Below are 20,019 nucleotides of genomic sequence, written 5' to 3'. Positions count from 1 at the left end.
ATGAGCGGGTAGGATGAGGGTAAAAAGCGCTGAAACAATAGATACAGCTTGGTGGGGGTGGGGCTAAAGCTGGGAATGCTGTTGTTTAGCCCCACCGCCTACCCGCGGACCTGCGAATCGCTGGCATTTCCCTGTCTTGGGGCAGGGCCTAATAACATGTAGAGAAGAAAAAGAAAGTAGGTAAGCACGATCCAGCCCTGTCGGCAGGATACACATTAGGCAGGCTAAAGCTGCTTCCTGTATGCAATCCAGCCCCCTTGCTGGTGTGAAAGCCCCTCCTGCAGGGCTGCAGTAGTGTTCCAAGCTGCAGAGCAGATTTTGTCTGTTCATAATTGGTCACGTTTTCAACAAGAGTCTTTTTACATTAAGGTTGGCCATCAGTGTGTTATCCATCGATGGTCACTCTTCTTTACTATGGCGTGGGCTGCCAGCCAATCAGTGACTGGGGGCAGGGTTTATTGTGTGTCGGGGGGTGGAGCTTTGCTCAATACATGTTAAATAGACTTCATGTTTTGCTGGGTACACACAAGACTTGTGGTGATGATGATATCGTCTAGTGTGTATGCACTATCACTAACGATGCACGCTCCCGCGTGTCGTCAGCAACATCACCATCAGATGTGCATGCAGGTCAATCCAGAGATATTGCCAGTGAGGGCCATGCTCCCGAATGCAACACGGACCCGGCTACCCCCTGCCCACTAACATCTGTCGCTGTATGCACACCTGCCGACGCCGGCCCCGCATCCGGGTCCCGTCGCTAATTATATCGAGGGTACGCACACCGTATAGAGCATACCCAGCATTTCTCTGGGTGCTGCGAGTTATGATATTTATCAAGCTATGCCCTCCGGAGCTTTCCCTGCTGCAGATAGTGTTAGCCATTATAGCAGGTTCAGTATGATTTACCGATGGACGGGATGCTGGTGGTTAGAATACTGACAGCAGCATCCCGTCCATCAGAATCACAACAGCTCCCTCTAAAGTCCCATAACCCTCATCTGCCCCCTACCCTAACCCTCCCTTGTGGGTGCCTAACCCTAACCCTCCCTTGTGGGTGCCTAACCCTCCCTTGTGGGTGCCTAACCCTTCCGGTTGGTGACTAACCCTAACCCTCCCTTTCGTACAGCCTAAACCTAACCCTCCCCGCTTGATGCCTAACCTTAACATCCCCTTCTATGTGCCAAACCCTAACTCTCCCTCCCCGATCCCTAACCTTCCTGGCCCTGCCCCCTAACCCTAACGCCCCTTCTCCTGCCTAAACCTAACCTCCCCCCGCGCGACAGGACGCCAGCGCGTCCCGCTATCTGGACGATTGCGGTCGGCTGTCGATATTGTGACGCCGGTATTCAGTTCGGCATCAGTATCTAGACGCCGGGATTGCGTCCTCCTTCGGGATCCTGGCGTCTGTATATCGACCGCTGGGATCCCGTCCGTTGGGAAGCTAACTGCTTTCCATTGTAGCCTATGGGCTACTTAACGCAAGACTTACCGGGAGAGCTCCCCAGCAACAACTGATCACACATGCGCAGTAGTGCCACCAGCACCCACGGGAGAAAATAAAATAAGCCTTATTGGGGCCTCTATCCCTGGAAGTGGTTAATGTCACATCCCGCCGGCTTCTAAAATCTTATAGTCTAAAACCCAATTAATATATAAATACGCTGTGTTGTAGAGGTGCAAATACTGCCTCAATATATATTAAATACACTTCACCATAACAGGTGTTATCACCAGCGGCAACCAGTGGTTAAAGTTTAAAAAAATCTACCACCAGTTAAACCCCTTTTACAGTAGGTAAGAGACTCAGAGATGTACACTAATATGCTAACGCCTTCGCATTTGCGGATTTGTACACAGTCAATGTGCAAAAATATGCTAATACTGCGCACCCTGGATTTGTATTAATACCCCCACCTTACAAATCTTCGTACAAAAATGCAGCACCTGTCGCAGATCATTCGCTTATCTCAGAGTTCTGAGTTCATGCAGCATGGCTGCTGGAGCCCTTTCTACTGAGTGTGAGGGTACCGGATTTAGGACATAAAGCCCCCCTTTATTCTCAGACCCCCTACCCTTAAAATACAGCTCTCACACAGATAAGGAGAGTATAAAAAAACAGAAGCCCCCTAGGTAATATAACATCACACAACCACCAAAAGGCTTTTAACAACATCTAATTATTATCAGACTGAACACCAGTCTCCACAGAAGACCCAGCAGAGTCCCCAACACTCATCAGAGGCAATTATCCCAGTATAACACAGCTCCTACCAGGAGCTCAGGTAAATGACTCCAGGAGGCTCTTCAGGGTCCCGACCACTTGGCCACTGTGCTTCACCAACATGGTGGGGTACCAGCAACTATACCCTGTTCCCTTTAAAAAAACACCTTGAAAACATGACTAGGGGTGTGATCATTTCACAGGGCCAACAAAATGGGAAACCCCAGAGGAGCGTGCCATGCTAGGAGATGTAGTCACTGGCGTTTCTATAATGGGTGCAGTGTGTGCGGTGCACACGGGCCACTGAGTACAGAGGGGGGCCCCCACCGCACACACTGCACCCATTTTTAAAATACTCACCCCTACGGAGTCCAGCGCTGGCATCCGCAGCGCTGTGAAACAGTGAAAATGGCTCAGCGGCCATTTTCACTGAGTTTTGCGCATGCGCAGTAGAGAAATCTCAGGGAAAATGGCCGCCGCGCCATTTTCCCGGAGATCTGCGCATGCGCAGTAGAGTCTGAGCCCTCTAGCGCTCAGACTCTACAGCGCTCTGAGCAGAGAGGAGGGGTCCCGAACGGAGGAGGTTGAACACGGGCCTCCTCCTCACTTAAAGCGCCCCTGGATGTAGTCCTAGTGGGTAGTAATGCTAAAGAAATAGGAAATCCAAAAGAAGCATGCTGGGAGATGTAGTCACAATAAACAATAACTGCTGTGGAGACAGAAGTCCCATGACAAGTCCATCATTCCATGTCAAGTCCTCTGTCACTGACCTGGGTTGGGGATGTTGTGGACTCGGGGGTTCTTCCGATGGTCGGGAAAGGGAACCACAGGTGGGTCGGAGCAGGGATGGTCGGATATAGGATTTCCTCATACAAGACTCTGACAGTTAGGTTTGGTGAAAGAATGCTGAGGAACTTTATTAAGGGAAGGGAGAAATACAGCGGCACATGAAAGAAAGTGAACTTGTGGGCAATGTCAAAAAGTTACTGGAGAATTCGTGAGCAATATTCAACTGATGAATGAAGAATTTGTGAGCGATGTTTAAAGACACTGATGAATGAAGAACTTGTGAGCGATGGTAAATGACACTGAAGAATTTGTGAGCGATGTTTTTAAGACACTGATGAATGAAGAACTTGTGAGCGATGATGAAAGACACTGAAGAATTTGTGAGCGATGTTTAGAAGACACAGATGAATGAAGAACTTGTGAGCGATGGTGAAAGACACTGAAGAATTTGTGAGCGATGATGAAAGACACTGAAGAATTTGTGAGCGATGTTTTAAAGACACAGATGAATGAAGAACTTGTGAGCGATGATGAAAGACACTGAAGAATTTGTGAGCGATGTTTTAAAGACACAGATGAATGAAGAACTTGTGAGCGATGGTGAAAGACACTGAAGAATTTGTGAGCGATGTTTAAAGACACTGATGAATGAGGAACTTGTGAGCGATGGTGAATGACACTGAAGAATTGGTGAGCGATGTATAAGGACACTGATGAATGAGGAACTTGTGAGCGATGGTGAATGACACTGAACGCTGGAAACACTAAAGTTGGTTCGGCCCGCAAGCCTAGCTGAATCCAGGGAGCGCTGGCAACTGCACTGCAGAGGAACACACTAGTTGCTCGGATCACTGGAGACTGTGCTGCAGGAAGGCACCCTGAATGCTAGATGCACTGGAGTATAGCTGCTGGGGAACACACTGCGTACGGGAGCTCTGGCATCCACTTCAGAAAAGAGACGATACTCAGGCGCCGAGGCTCTGCCTGGCGTCCGGTTTTGAATCTCCCGCCTCTATTGAATTGGTGAAGCGGGTTTGTGACATCACCTGCTCCCCGCCCACGTGACGCCGGCTGTCATGGCGGCGCCCATGCTCCGGGGAACCGCCGGGAGCCGCGCCAGCCAGACGCCGGGACCAGAGGACCGCCAAACGGACCAGCAGCCACGCAGGGGTAAGCGCGGCAGCCGCTGCCTCTGGCGTGTGACAGTACCCCCTCCTCCAGGAGTGGCCCCTGGACACTTCCCGGGCTTTGTTGGATGTCTGGAGTGGAAGATCCGCACCAGTCGGGGGGCCTTAACATCAGTAGCTTTGACCCAGCTCCTCTCCTCAGGGCCATAACCCTTCTATTCCACCAAGTACTGCAGATTCTTGTGAAGATAACGAGAGTCAAGAATAGCTTTAATTTCAAATTCCGTTCCGGCTTCAGTCTCTACAGAGGTTGGCCTAGGTGACTCTGAATGGAACCGATTTAAAATAAGGGGACGAAGAAGAGAAACATGGAAGGAATTTGGTACCCGAAAGTGGGAAGGCAAACCCAATTTGCAGACGACCGGGTTCAGAACTTGCAATACGGGATAAAGACCAATGAACCTCGGGGCAAACTTCATAGCGGGCACTCTTAAACGGAGATTGCGGGTAGAGAGCCATACTCTATCACCAACTTTGTATTGGGGAGCTGCCCGTCGCTTCCTATCCACAAAGAATTTGTAGCGGCTGGAGATTTTCTTGAGGTTAACGTGAACCCTACTCCAGATTTGACTGAAGTGCCGAAGAGTAGAAGCTGCAGCAGGAACATCTTCTGGAGGACAGAGGGGTAATTTTGGAACTTGAGGATGGAATCCATAATTAATGAAGAATGGGGACTCACCAGTGGAAGAGTGGTACAAATGATTATGGGCAAACTCGGCCCAGGGCAACAGTTCCACCCAATCATCTTGCGAAGGAGAGAGATAAATGCGGAGAAAAGTCTCTAAATCTTGATTAACGCGTTCAGTTTGCCCATTGGTCTGAGGATGGTAGGCAGATGAAAATTTAAGTTTTATTTGTAAGGCTGAACAGAGAGCCCTCCAGAATCTTGCAGTGAACTGCACCCCCCGAACAGAGACTATTTCCTGGGGTAACCCATGCAGGCGGAAGTGTTCACGGATAAATAATAAAGCCAATTTGGGAGCTGACGGTAACCCGGTCAAAGGAACAAAATGTGCCATTTTAGAAAAGCGGTCAATAATCACCCACACGGTATTGTGACCCTTGGAGAGGGGCAGTTCGGTGACAAAGTCCATAGAGATATGGGTCCAAGGCCTCTCAGGAATGGACAGTGGATGAAGCAACCCTGCAGGAGGCAGACGAAGAATTTTGTGCTGAGCACATTGAGGACATGAGTTGACATAATCTTGTATGTCCTTCTTCATAGTGTCCCACCAGTATGACCTTTGTAGAAACTCCCACATTTTTTGAACTCCAGGATGACCGGAAAACTTGGAGGTATGAGCCCCTTGCAACAACTTCGGTCGAAATTCAGCTGGTGCATACATTCTCCCAGGAGGGGGACCCAAAGCGGTGGGAGCTGCCGAAATAGAAACTGGACTGAGAATCAAAGCCTTTCCAACGCAGTTCTCCTCATCTGAAGCCGTCAAGGAACGAGATAAAGCATCAGCTTTGGTGTTAAGCGTCCTGGACCGGTACTTAATGACAAACGAGAATCGAGTGAAGAAGAGCGCCCATCTAGCTTGACGGGGATTCAAGCACTGGGCTGTCTTGAGATACAGCAAGTTCTTGTTATCGGTATAAATCGTAATTAGGTGTTTAGCACCTTCCAATAGATATCTCCATTATTCCAGGGCAGATTTTATTGCCAAGAGTTCCTGGTCTCCGATGGTGTAGTTTCGTTCAGCAGGAGAGAACTTGCGAGAATGGAAACCACATGGATGTAACTTCCCATCAGAGGAGTACTGTGAAAGCACGGCACCGATGCCGACCGATGGCATCGACCTCCAAGAAGAATGGTTTTGAAAAATTCGGTTGCTGGAGTACCGGAGCGGACATAAAGGCTGCTTTCAACTGGGCGAATGCTGCTACAGCTTCAGAAGACCAGTGACTTGGGTCAGACCCCTTTTTGGTTAGAGCAGTAATAGGTGCCACAATGGTAGAAAATCCCTTTATGAATTTCCGGTAGTAATTCGCAAAACCCAGAAATCTTTGTACCGCTTTCAAAGAAAGAGGCTGAGTCCAGTCCCGAATAGCAGTGAGTTTTTCCGGATCCATGCGAAGCTCCGTACCTGAGATGACATAACCAAGAAATGGAATTGAAGGAACCTCAAAGGTACATTTGGAGATCTTACCGTAGAGATGATTCCTTCGTAGACGAAGAAGTACCTCCTTGACCTGAATTCTATGCTCTATGAGATCCTTAGAAAATATCAGAATGTCATCCAAGTATACCACTACACTTAGGTATAACATATCTCGGAAGATTTCATTCACAAAACCTTGGAAGACGGCAGGGGCATTACTGAGCCCAAACGGCATTACCAGATATTCATAATGCCCGTCCCTGGTATTGAAGGCCGTCTTCCATTCGTCCCCCTGTCGAATACGAATCAAATTATAAGCTCCCCTTAAGTCGAGCTTCGTGAAGACATGGGCTCCGCGAACCCTATCAAATAGTTCCGTGATGAGCGGCAAAGGATATTTGTTCTTAATGGTGATCTCATTTAAGCCGCGGTAGTCAATGCATGGTCTCAACCCTCCGTCCTTCTTCTTCACAAAAAAGAAGCCTGCTCCCGCCGGGGAAGTAGAGGGGCGAATTAATCCTTTCTGCAGATTAGACTTGATATAGTCCGACATGGCTTGAGTCTCGGGCAATGACAAAGGATAAATGCGCCCCCGGGGTGGCATCTTCCCTGGGATGAGCTCAATGGGACAGTCCCAGGGTCTATGGGGTGGTAAGTGATCGGCCGCCTGTTCCGAAAACACGTCTGCAAACTCCCGATAGACCTCCGGAATGAGCTCCTCATCCGACTTGGAAGATACACGGAGCGGGTAGACAGGAGTTAGACAATTAGAATGACAGAATGAACTCCAAGATACTATTTGAGACGACTTCCAGTCGACGTGAGGGTTGTGTACTTTAAGCCAAGGAAGACCAAGAACCAGATCGTGAGGCATCTCCCGAATCACTAGGAACTCCAGATGTTCTTGATGTAGAGCTCCAACCTGCAGTTTGATTGGCACTGTGCGACTTGAAATAAGACCATTAGAAATTTGGGTACCATTGATGTCAGTCAGCGTAATAGGTCGTTCGACGGATTGTAACTGTAAACCCAGTTTTTGGACGCAAGAAAGAGAAACAAAATTCCCAGCAGGGCCTTAACAGGTTTGGCTATAGACCCAGAAAACAGAGACACGGGGAGTAAACAGTCCACTGTCGGAGAAGGTTTAGATGTAACCCCTAACTCGACGGACGGGATTTACAAAACTTGAGAAAGTGATCCGCAGCTCCACAGTAGAGGCAGTGTCTACCCTCAAGACGGCGCTGTCGTTCTTCCGGGGACAGCCGAGATCAATTAATTTGCATAGGTTCGTCTGGACTTGGGGTGATCATTTGCTTAGTCGGGAGAGACCGGAATCTGGATCGTTCTGTCCGACTACGTTCACCACTTCGTTCCTGCATACGAAGATCCACCTTTACACAGAGTGAGATCAACTCTTCTAAGTAATCTGGCAAGTCCCTAGTGATCAGTTCGTCCTTTAGACGGTCAGAGAGCCCATTCCAGAAAGCGGCCCGAAGAGCATCATTATTCCAGCGCAGTTCCGAGGCTATGGTTTGGAAATGAATCACATACTGTCCCACTGAACGGGAGCCTTGACGGACTCGGAGCAAATCGGAAGAAGCAGCGGTCGTTCTGCCGGGCTCATCAAAGATCCTACGGAATGACGTGATGAAATTGGTGTAACTGTAAACCAACGGGTCAGATCGCTCCCATAACGGAGACACCCAATCCAACGCTGAACCTTCAAGCAAGAAAATAATGTACGCCACCTTGGACCGATCTGTGGGGAAGTTGTGTGAGAGAAGTTCAAAATGTACCTCGCATTGGTTGAGAAAACCACGGCAATTCTTTGGATTCCCATTATAGCGAGAAGGAGTGGGAAGCTGAAGGCGTGACCTGGTTCTAGACAGGGATTGAACATTACTAACGGGTACTGGAGCTGGAACTACTGAAGCCAGAGAAGCCTGAATTTGATCCAGCCGACCAGATAACTCCTGGAGATACTGCATCACTTGGCTTTGTGCCGTCTAGTGACTTAGAACTCGGGAAACCAGATCCTGGATGGCGCTTGCCTCTGGGTTCCGATCCCCCGGGTCCATGTGGCCTGAGTATACTGTCACTGACCTGGGTGGGGGATGTTGTGGACTCGGGGGTTCTTCCGATGGTCAGGAAAGGGAACCACAGGTGGGTCGGAGCAGGGATGGTCGGATATAGGATTTCCTCATACAAGACTCTGATAGTTAGGTTTGGTGAAAGAATGCTGAGGAACTTTATTAAGGGAAGGGAGAAATACAGCAGCACATGAAAGAAAGTGAACTTGTGGGCAATGTCAAAAAGTTACTGGAGAATTCGTGAGCAATGTTCAACTGATGAATGAAGAATTTGTGAGCGATGTTTAAAGACACTGATGAATGAAGAACTTGTGAGCGATGGTAAATGACACTGAAGAATTTGTGAGCGATGTTTTTAAGACACTGATGAATGAAGAACTTGTGAGCGATGATGAAAGACACTGAAGAATTTGTGAGCGATGTTTAGAAGACACAGATGAATGAAGAACTTGTGAGCGATGGTGAAAGACACTGAAGAATTTGTGAGCGATGTTTAAAGACACTGATGAATGAAGAACTTGTGAGCGATGATGAAAGACACTGAAGAATTTGTGAGCGATGTTTTAAAGACACAGATGAATGAAGAACTTGTGAGCAATGATGAAAGACACTGAAGAATTTGTGAGCGATGTTTAAAGACACTGATGAATGAAGAACTTGTGAGCGATGGTGAAAGACACTGAAGAATTGGTGAGCGATGTATAAGGACACTGATGAATGAGGAACTTGTGAGCGATGGTGAAAGACACTGAAGAATTGGTGAGCGATGTATAAGGACACTGATGAATGAGGAACTTGTGAGCGATGGTGAATGACACTGAACGCTGGAAACACTAAAGTTGGTTCGGCCCGCAGGCCTAGCTGAATCCAGGAAGCGCTGGCAACTGCACTGCAGAGGAACACACTAGTTGCTCGGATCACTGGAGACTGTGCTGCAGGAAGGCACCCTGAATGCTAGATGCACTGGAGTATAGCTGCTGGGAAACACACTGCGTACGGGAGCTCTGGCATCCACTTCAGAAAAGAGACGATACTCAGGCGCCGAGGCTCTGCCCGGCGTCCGGTTTTAAATCTCCCGCCTCTATTGGATTGGTGAAGCGGGTTTGTGACATCACTTGCTCCCCGCCCACGTGACGCCGGCTGTCATGGTGGCGCCCACGCTCCGGGGAACCGCCGGGAGCCGCGCCAGCCAGACGCCGGGACCCGAGGACCGCCGGAGACGAGGACCGCCAAACGGACCAGCAGCCACGCAGGGGTAAGCGCGGCAGCCGCTGCCCCTGGCGTGTGACAGTCCTCGCTATGAAGCCATGATAAAAGTCTTCTCAGACTGCTCGTATTCCTGTACAGTGAGCTAGAAAAGAATAGAACCATCAGCAATTTACATTAAGAATCTTAACAATGAAAAACTTGGCAAAGACGCGGAATGCGAGCCGCAGGCTGCCGGGACACCCAGCACCAGAGAGGGAGCGTGCGCTAGTCTATCTTAACTCTGCATAAACCCACTGTTTACAATGTCCTGGGGAAAAGGAAATCTGACCTTTTACTATTTATCTTTTCGAGCTGTATTTATAAAGATAATATTAAAAATTATTCTTTTTTGGGAGGGGGGTCTGGAACATGTCAACAATTTGTAATTCCGTTCCTCACTCCTTCCACGCGCTGCATGTTATGACAAATAACAATGCAGGAAAGAGTCTTGGTAACCTCTCTCTGTCTATTCTCCGCCTTTGCCCAGCAAAACAAATGGCTCCTTGGCGGGGGTGCGCAGCTGGACTGGCCCACGCTAACCCCAGGACTCGCAGCAGCAAATGAAGCCTTTCTTTACTTAGATTTCTCCAATGATCTGCTTCAGTTCAAATCAAATGTAGAAATCTGGAAAATCTTGAAGAGCCTCGGAGACTTTACAGGCTGCGAATCCTTCGTGCCCTGAACGTTTATCTCTGTTGGGACTAATTGATCAGCAAAAGCTATTTCTGGGCTCAGAGCCAGCAAAGTTCAGGCCTTTAGAAATATATTGCATTATTGAATAAATTGAGTCAAATCGGTTTGTTTTATCTGTTTGTCTTCTGACTGAGAGACATATTCTTTTACTGAAAAACGTAAGGTTTTAATTTACCATGAACTGGCCGGTTTTATCTGGGTCGCGCTGATCAGCGATATTTTCCCAATAACGAGCTAAAATTCTTGACCAGCATTTGACCTGGCGCAGGGCTCCCAGTGGTTGTCATCTATGGTATTAATCATATTTATGACATATAGGTTTCTCGGTTATAGTATTGTCCTTACTGACTGTTACTCAGTGTTTGTTGCACTAAAAAATGTTTAAGCTTAATGCTGGCCACTCGGAAAACTCTATTACAGGGGCCTAATGATCATAAATTTGGTATGGGTTCCGAACTCGTGATAATTAATGTACAATTTTGCATGTCATTAATTTACATTATCTCTTGTACTGATGGGGGTATGTGCATAACAGAGGTGATGGAGAATGTGTTACTACAGAGGTGATGGGGGAATGTGTTACTACAGAGGTGATGGGGGAATGTGTTACTACAGAGGTGATGGGGGATGTGTTACTAGTACTAGAGAGGTGATGGGGAATGTGTTACTACAGAGGTGATGGGGGAATGTGTTACGACAGAGGTGATGGGGGAATGTGTTACTACAGAGGTGATGGGGGTATGTGTTACTACAGAGGTGATGGGGGTATGTGTTACTACAGAGGTGATGGGGAATGTGTTACTACAGAGGTGATGGGGAATGTGTTACTACAGAGGTGATGGGGAATGTGTTACTACAGAGGTGATGGGGGATGTGTTACTAGTACTAGAGAGGTGATGGGGAATGTGTTACTACAGAGGTGATGGGGGAATGTGTTACGACAGAGGTGATGGGGGAATGTGTTACTACAGAGGTGATGGGGGTATGTGTTACTACAGAGGTGATGGGGGTATGTGTTACTACAGAGGTGATGGGGAATGTGTTACTACAGAGGTGATGGGGAATGTGTTACTACAGAGGTGATGGGGGATGTGATACTACAGATGTGACGGGGAATGTGTTACTACAGAGGTGATGGGGGGATGTGTTACTACAGAGGTGATGGGGTATGTGTTACTACAGAGGTGACGGGGGATGTGTTACTACAGAGGTGATGGGGAATTTGCTACTACAGAGGTGATGGGGGTATGTGCACAGCAGAGGTGACGGAGAATGTGTTACTACAGAGGTGATGGGGAATGTGTTACTACAGAGGTGACGGGGGTTGTGTTACTACAGAGGTGACGGGGAATGTGTTACTACAGAGGTGATGGGGGTATGTGTTACTACAGAGGTGATGGGGGATGTGTTACTACAGAGGTGATGGGGGTATGTGCACAACAGAGGTGACGGAGAATGTGTTACTACAGAAGTGATGGGGTATGTGTTACTACAGAGGTGATGGGGGGATGTGTTACTACAGGGGTGATGGGGGATGTGTTACTACAGAGGTGATGGGGGATGTGTTACTACAGAGGTGACGGGGAACGTGTTACTACAGAGGTGATGGGGGGATGTGTTACTACAGAGGTGATGGGGAATGTGTTACTACAGAGGTGATGGGGGGGATGGGATGTGTTACTACAGAGGTGATGGGGAATGTGTTACTACAGAGGTGATGGGGAATGTGTTACTACAGAGGTGATGGGGGGGTGTTACTACAGAGGTGATGGGGGATGTGTTACTAAAGAGGTGATGGGGATGTGTTACTACAGAGGTGATGGGGGGTGTTACTACAGAGGTGATAAGGTGATGTGTTATTACAGAGGTGATGGGGGATGTGTTACTACAGAGGTGATGGGGGATGTGTTACTACAGAGATGATGGGGAGGTTACTACAGAGGTGGTGGGGTATGTGTTACTACAGAGGTGATGGGGGTACTATGTGCACAACAGAGGTGACGGAGAATGTTTTACTACAGAAGTGATGGGGGTATGTGTTACTACAGAGGTGATGGGGGGATGTGTTATTACAGAGGTGATGGGGGATGTGTTACTACAGAGATGATGGGGAGGTTACTACAGAGGTGGTGGGGTATGTGTTACTACAGAGGTGATGGGGGTATGTGTTACTACAGAGGTGATAAGGTGATGTGTTACTACAGAGGTGATGGGGGTATGTGTTATTACAGAGGTGATGGGGGTATGTGCACAACAGAGGTGACGGAGAATGTTTTACTACAGAAGTGATGGGGGTATGTGTTTCTACAGAGGTGATGGGGGGATGTGTTACTACAGAGGTGATGGGGGATGTGTTACTACAGAGGTGACGGGGAACGTGTTACTACAGAGGTGATGGGGGATGTGTTACTACAGAGGTGACAAGGATGTGTTGCTACAGAAGTAACGGGGAATGTGTTGCTACAGAGGTGATGGGGGATGTGTTACTACAGAGGTGATGGGGGGATGTGTTACTACAGAGGTGATGGGGATGTGTTACTACAGAGGTGATGGGGGATGTGTTACTACAGAGGTGACAAGGATGTGTTGCTACAGAAGTAACGGGGAATGTGTTGCTACAGAGGTGATGGGGGATGTGTTACTACAGAGATGATGGGGAGGTTACTACAGAGGTGGTGGGGTATGTGTTACTACAGAGGTGATGGGGTATGTGTTACTACAGAGGTGATGGGGGGATGTGTTACTACAGAGGTGATGGGGATGTGTTACTACAGAGGTGATGGGGGATGTGTTACTACAGAGGTGACAAGGATGTGTTGCTACAGAAGTAACGGGGAATGTGTTGCTACAGAGGTGATGGGGGATGTGTTACTACAGAGATGATGGGGAGGTTACTACAGAGGTGGTGGGGTATGTGTTACTACAGAGGTGATGGGGGGATGTGTTACTACAGAGGTGATGGGGATGTGTTACTACAGAGGTGATGGGGGATGTGTTACTACAGAGGTGATGGGGATGTGTTACTACAGAGGTGATGGGGATGTGTTACTACAGAGATGATGGGGGATGTGTTACTAAAGAGGTGATGGGGGATGTGTTACCACAGAGGTGATGGGGGATGTGTAACTACAGAGGTGATGGGGGTATGTGTTATTACAGAGGTGATGGGGGTATGTGTTATTACAGAGGTGATGGGGGTATGTGCACAACAGAGGTGACGGAGAATGTTTTACTACAGAAGTGATGGGGGTATATGTTACTACAGAGGTGATGGGGGTATGTGTTACTACAGAGGTGATGGGGGTATGTGCACAACAGAGGTGACGGAGAATGTTTTACTACAGAAGTGATGGGGGTATGTGTTACTACAGAGGTGATGGGGGGATGTGTTACTACAGAGGTGATGGGGGATGTGTTACTACAGAGGTGACGGGGAACGTGTTACTACAGAGGTGATGGGGAATGGGTTACTACAGGGGGATGGGGGATGTGTTACTACAGAGGTGATGGGGAATGGGTTACTACAGAGGTGATGGGGGGGAGGGGATGTGTTACTACAGAGGTGATGAGGGGATGTGTTACTACAGAGGTGATGGGGAACGTGTTACTACAGAGGTGATGGGGGATGTGTTACTACAGAGGTGATGGGGAATGTGTTACTACAGAGGTGATGGGGAATGTGTTACTACAGAGGTGATGGGGAATGGGTTACTACAGGGGGGATGGGGGATGTGTTACTACAGAGGTGATGGGGAATGGGTTACTACAGAGGTGATGGGGGATGTGTTACTACAGAGGTGATGGGGGGTGTTACTACAGAGGTGATGGGGAATGTGTTACTACAGAGGTGATGGGGGATGTGTTACTACAGAGGTGATGGGGGGTGTTACTACAGAGGTGATGGGGAATGTGTTACTACAGAGGTGATGGGGGATGTGTTACTACAGAGGTGATGGGGGGTGTTACTACAGAGGTGATGGGGGATGTGTTACTACAGAGGTGATGGGGGATGTGTTACTACAGAGGTGATGGGGGATGTGTTACCACAGAGGTGATGGGGGATGTGTTACTACAGAGGTGATGGGGGGGGTGTTAATACAGAGGCATTCCCTTACAGAATCCTCTTCAAACTCCTCACCCTCACATACAAGGCCATCTCTAATTCCACTGCTCCCTACATCTCCAACCTCCTTTCCCTTCATACTCCCTCCCGCCCCCTACGGTCGACTAATGACCGTCGCCTCTCCACCGCCCTGGTCACTGCTTCCCATGCACGAGTTCAGGATTTTGCCTGTGCTGCACCCCTTCAGTGAAACGCACTCCCCCGCTCCATTAGACTCTCCCCGACCTTGCAAAGCTTCAAACGGGCACTAATAACTAGTGATGTGCACCGGAAATTTTTCGGGTTTTGTGTTTTGGTTTTGGATTCGGTTCCGCGGCCGTGTTTTGGATTCGGACGCGTTTTGGCAAAACCTCACCGAAAATTTTTTGTCGGATTCGGGTGTGTTTTGGATTCGGGTGTTTTTTTTACAAAAACCCCTAAAAAACAGCTTAAATCATAGAATTTGGGGGTCATTTTGATCCCATAGTATTATTAACCTCAATTACCATAATTTCCACTCATTTCCAGTCTATTCTGAACACCTCACACCTCACAATATTATTTTTAGTCCTACAATTTGCACCAAGGTCGCTGGATGACTAAGCTAAGCGACCCAAGGGGCCGACACAAACACCTGGCCCATCTAGGAGTGGCACTGCAGTGTCAGACAGGATGGCCGATTTAAAAAATAGTCCCCAAACAGCATATGATGCAAAGAAAAAAAGAGGCGCACCAAGGTGGCTGTTTGACTAAGCTAAGCGACACAAGTGGCCGACACAAACACCTGGCCCATCTAGGAGTGGCACTGCAGTGTCAATCAAGACAGGATGGCACTTCCAAAAAATTGTCCCCAAACAGCACATGATGCAAAGAAAAAAAGAGGCGCACCAAGGTGGCTGTGTGACTAAGCTAAGCGACACAAGTGTCCGACACAAACACCTGGCCCATCTATGAGTGGCACTGCAGTGTCAATCAAGACAGGATGGCACTTCCAAAAAATTGTCCCCAAACAGCACATGATGCAAAGAAAAAAAGAGGCGCACCAAGGTCGCTGTGTGACTAAGCTAAGCGACACAAGTGGCCGACACAAACACCTGGCCCATCTAGGAGTGGCACTGCAGTGTCAGGCAGGATAGCACTTCAAAAAAATTGTCCCCAAACAGCACATGATGCAAAGAAAAAAAGAGGCGCACCAAGGTGGCTGTGTGACTAAGCTAAGCGACACAAGTGGCCGACACAAACACCTGGCCCATCTAGGAGTGGCACTGCAGTGTCAATCAAGACAGGATGGCACTTCCAAAAAATTGTCCCCAAACAGCACATGATGCAAAGAAAAAAAGAGGCGCACCAAGGTGGCTGTGTGACTAAGCTAAGCGACACAAGTGTCCGACACAAACACCTGGCCATAGGCGTGCGCAGCACATTTTATTAGGGGGTGCACGACTGGAATGGTGTGCCTAGCCCCGCCCACTGGGTGTGCCTAGCCCCATATTTTCTTGACATGGATATTACATATTGCTTTTTAATCATTTTGCTGTCTCTGAGTGCCAGTTTTTTATGGACCTTTATATATCTATCTTTCTGAGCACCTGAGCAAGTTGTGCTTTTATGGGAGTGCCGGCTGCTGCTGTAAGGATAGATTATATATATACACTGCTCAAAAAAATAAAGGGAACACTAAAATAACACATCCTAGATCTGAATGAATGAAATATTCTTATTAAATACTTTGTTCTTTACATAGTTGAATGTGCTGACAACAAAATCACACATAAATTATCAATGGAAATTAAATTTATTAACCCATGGAGGTCTGGATTTGGAGTCACACTCAAAATGAAAGTGGAAAAACACACTACAGGCTGATCCAACTTTGATGTAATGTCCTTAAAACAAGTCAAAATGAGGCTCAGTAGTGTGTGTGGCCTCCACGTGCCTGTATGACCTCCCTACAACCCACAGAAGTGGCTCAGGTAGTGCAGATCATCCAGGATAGCACGTCAATGCGAGCTGTGGCAAGAAGGTTTGCTGTGTCTGTCAGCGTAGTGTCCAGAGCATGGAGGCGCTACCAGGAGACAGGCCAGTACATCAGGAGACGTGGAGGAGGCCGTAGGAGGGCAACAACCCAGCAGCAGGACCGCTACCTCTGCCTTTGTGCAAGGAGGAACAGGAGGAGCACTGCCAGAGCCCTGCAAAATGACCTCCAGCAAGCCACAAATGTGCATGTGTCTACTCAAACGATCAGAAACAGACTCTATGAGGGTGGTATGAGGGCCCGACGTCCACAGGTGGGGGTTGTGCTTACAGCCCAACACCGTGGAGGACGTTTGGCATTTGCCAGAGAACACCAAGATTGGCAAATTCGCCACTGGCGCCCTGTGCTCTTCACAGATGAAAGCAGGTTCTCACTGAGCACATGTGACAGACGTGACAGAGTCTGGAGACGCCAAGGAGAACGTTCTGCTGCCTGCAACATCCTCCAGCATGACCGGTTTGGCAGTGAGTCAGTAATGGTGTGGGGTGGCATTTCTTTGGGGGGTCGCACAGCCCTCCATGTGCTCGCTAGAGGTAGCCTGACTGCCATTAGGTACCGAGATGAGATCCTCAGACCCCTTGTGAGACCATATGCTGGTGCGGTTGGCCCTGGGTTCCTCCTAATGCAAGACAATGCTAGACCTCATGTGGCTGGAGTGTGTCAGCAGTTCCTGCAAGATGAAGGCATTGATGCTATGGACTGGCCCGCCCGTTCCCCAGACCTGAATCCAATTGAGCACATCTGGGACATCATGTCTCGCTCCATCCACCAACGCCACGTTGCACCACAGACTGTCCAGGAGTTGGCGGATGCTTTAGTCCAGGTCTGGGAGGAGATCCCTCAGGAGACCATCCGCCACCTCATCAGGAGCATGCCCAGGCGTTGTAGGGAGGTCATACAGGCACGTGGAGGCCACACACACTACTGAGTCTCATTTTGATTTGTTTTAAGGACATTACATCAAAGTTGGATCAGCCTGTAGTGTGTTTTTCCACTTTAATTTTGAGGGTGACTCCAAATCCAGACCTCCATGGGTTAATAAATTTGATTTCCATTGATAATTTTTTTGTGATTTTGTTGTCAGCACATTCAACTATGTAAAGAACAAAGTATGTAATAAGAATATTTCATTCATTCAGATCTAGGATAAGTTATTTTAGTGTTCCCTTTATTTTTCTGAGCAGTGTGTATGTGTATATATATATATATATATATATATATATATATATATATATATAAAAGGTGTAAAGAGCTGGCACTCAATGGATGATCCGTTAGTTGCCTTCCCAAAAACGCCTTGCAGCGAATTAAAGACAGCTTGTAAAAGGCGGCACTCCTAGGACTTACTTATACATAATATAAATGGGTGACGAGCAACACAATAAGCTGTTAACGTTTCAGTTTTATTACAAAAACTGACGAAAGTATTTGTAATAAAACTGAAACGTTAACAGGTTATTGTGTTGCTCGTCACCCATTTATATTATCTATAAGTAAGTCCTAGGAGTGCCGCCTTTTACAAGCTGTCTTTAATTCGCTGCAAGGCGTTTTTGGGAAGGCAACTAACGGATCATCCATTGAGTGCCAGCTCTTTACACTATATATATATATATATATATATATATATATATATATATATATATATATATATATATATATAAATATAAGTCCTGGGAGTGCCACCTTCTACAAGATATATATATATATATATATATATATATAGTAATAATAATAATAACCCTTTATTTTCTTATACACCCCCACCCCCTGCCTGGCCTGAACTGTGCCCTGGTGCACACAAAGACAGTGAGTGAGTGAGTCTCTCACTCACATTCTGAAGGCTCAGGCAGGATACTGTTCTCCTCCAGCGGTCGAAAATGGCAGGGCGGCAGGGCACACACTACTCACTGCCACTGTCTAGAAGTGAGCACGGGCGGGAGCCGGGACTCGGAGGACAGCCGACAAAGCAGGGCAGGAAGGGAGGGAGGGCGCGCGGTGTGACGTGCTGAAGTCACACGCGAGGCAATCAGATTATGACGGTGGGTGGGCTGGGCTGTGCGGCCAGCCCACCCGTCCACGAAGAAGCTGCTTATGTTATGTGCAGCTGACAGGGAGTTGTGTGAGTGTGACCGGCGGCGGCGCAGCGGGAAGGGGTGAATGCTGGATGCAGGACTCAGGTTATCCGATCATCGCTATCAGTGCGCTGCTGTAGTAGCAGTAGCACTGCTACAACAGCAGCACACAGACAGCGATGATCGGATTGCAGGTGTGATGTGCGGGGGGTGCCGGACATTAGGGGGTGCCTGTGCGCACCAGGCACCCCCCGTGCGCACGCCTATGCACCTGGCCCATCTAGGAGTGGCACTGCAGTGTCAATCAAGACAGGATGGCACTTCCAAAAAATTGTCCCCAAACAGCACATGATGCAAAGAAAAAAAGAGGCGCACCAAGGTCGCTGTGTGACTAAGCTAAGCGACACAAGTGGCCGACACAAACACCTGGCCCATCTAGGAGTGGCACTGCAGTGTCAGGCAGGATGGCACTTCAAAAAAATTGTCCCCAAACAGCACATGATGCAAAGAAAAAAAGAGGCGCACCAAGGTGGCTGTGTGACTAAGCTAAGCGACACAAGTAGCCGACACAAACACCTGGCCCATCTAGGAGTGGCACTGCAGTGTCAATCAAGACAGGATGGCACTTCCAAAAAATTGTCCCCAAACAGCACATGATGCAAAGAAAAAAAGAGGCGCACCAAGGTCGCTGTGTGACTAAGCTAAGCGACACAAGTGGCCGACACAAACACCTGGCCCATCTAGGAGTGGCACTGCAGTGTCAATCAAGACAGGATGGCACTTCCAAAAAATTGTCCCCAAACAGCACATGATGCAAAGAAAAATGAAAGAAAAAAGAGGTGCAAGATGGAATTGTCCTTGGGCCCTCCCACCCACCCTTATGTTGTATAAACAGGACATGCACACTTTAACGAACCCATCATTTCAGCGACAGGGTCTGCCACACGACTGTGACTGAAATGACTGGTTGGTTTGGGCCCCCACCAAAAAAAGAAGCAATCAATCTCTCCTTGCAAACTGGCTCTACAGAGGAAGATGTCCACCTCATTATCATCCTCCGATTCCTCACCCCTTTCACTGTGTACATCCCCCTCCTCACAGATTATTAATTCGTCCCCACTGGAATCCAGCATCTCAGGTCCCTGTGTACTTTCTGGAGGCAATTGCTGCTGGTGAATGTCTCCATGGAGGAATTGATTATAATTAATTTTGATGAACATCATCTTCTCCACATTTTCTGGAAGTAACCTCGTACGCCGATTGCTGACAAGGTGAGCGGCTGCACTAAACACTCTTTCGGAGTACACACTGGAGGGAGGGCAACTTAGGTAGAATAAAGCCAGTTTGTGCAAGGGCCTCCAAATTGCCTCTTTTTCCTGCCAGTATATGTACGGACTGTCTGACGTGCCTACTTGGATGCGGTCACTCATATAATCCTCCACCATTCTTTCCATGGTGAGAGATTCATATGCAG

The sequence above is a fragment of the Pseudophryne corroboree genome, chromosome 1 (assembly GCF_028390025.1).
Source record: "Pseudophryne corroboree isolate aPseCor3 chromosome 1, aPseCor3.hap2, whole genome shotgun sequence".
In the NCBI taxonomy this organism is placed as follows: Eukaryota; Metazoa; Chordata; class Amphibia; order Anura; family Myobatrachidae; genus Pseudophryne; species Pseudophryne corroboree.
The sequence above is the reverse complement of the archived record's forward strand: the minus strand, read 5'-3'. Positions refer to the sequence as shown.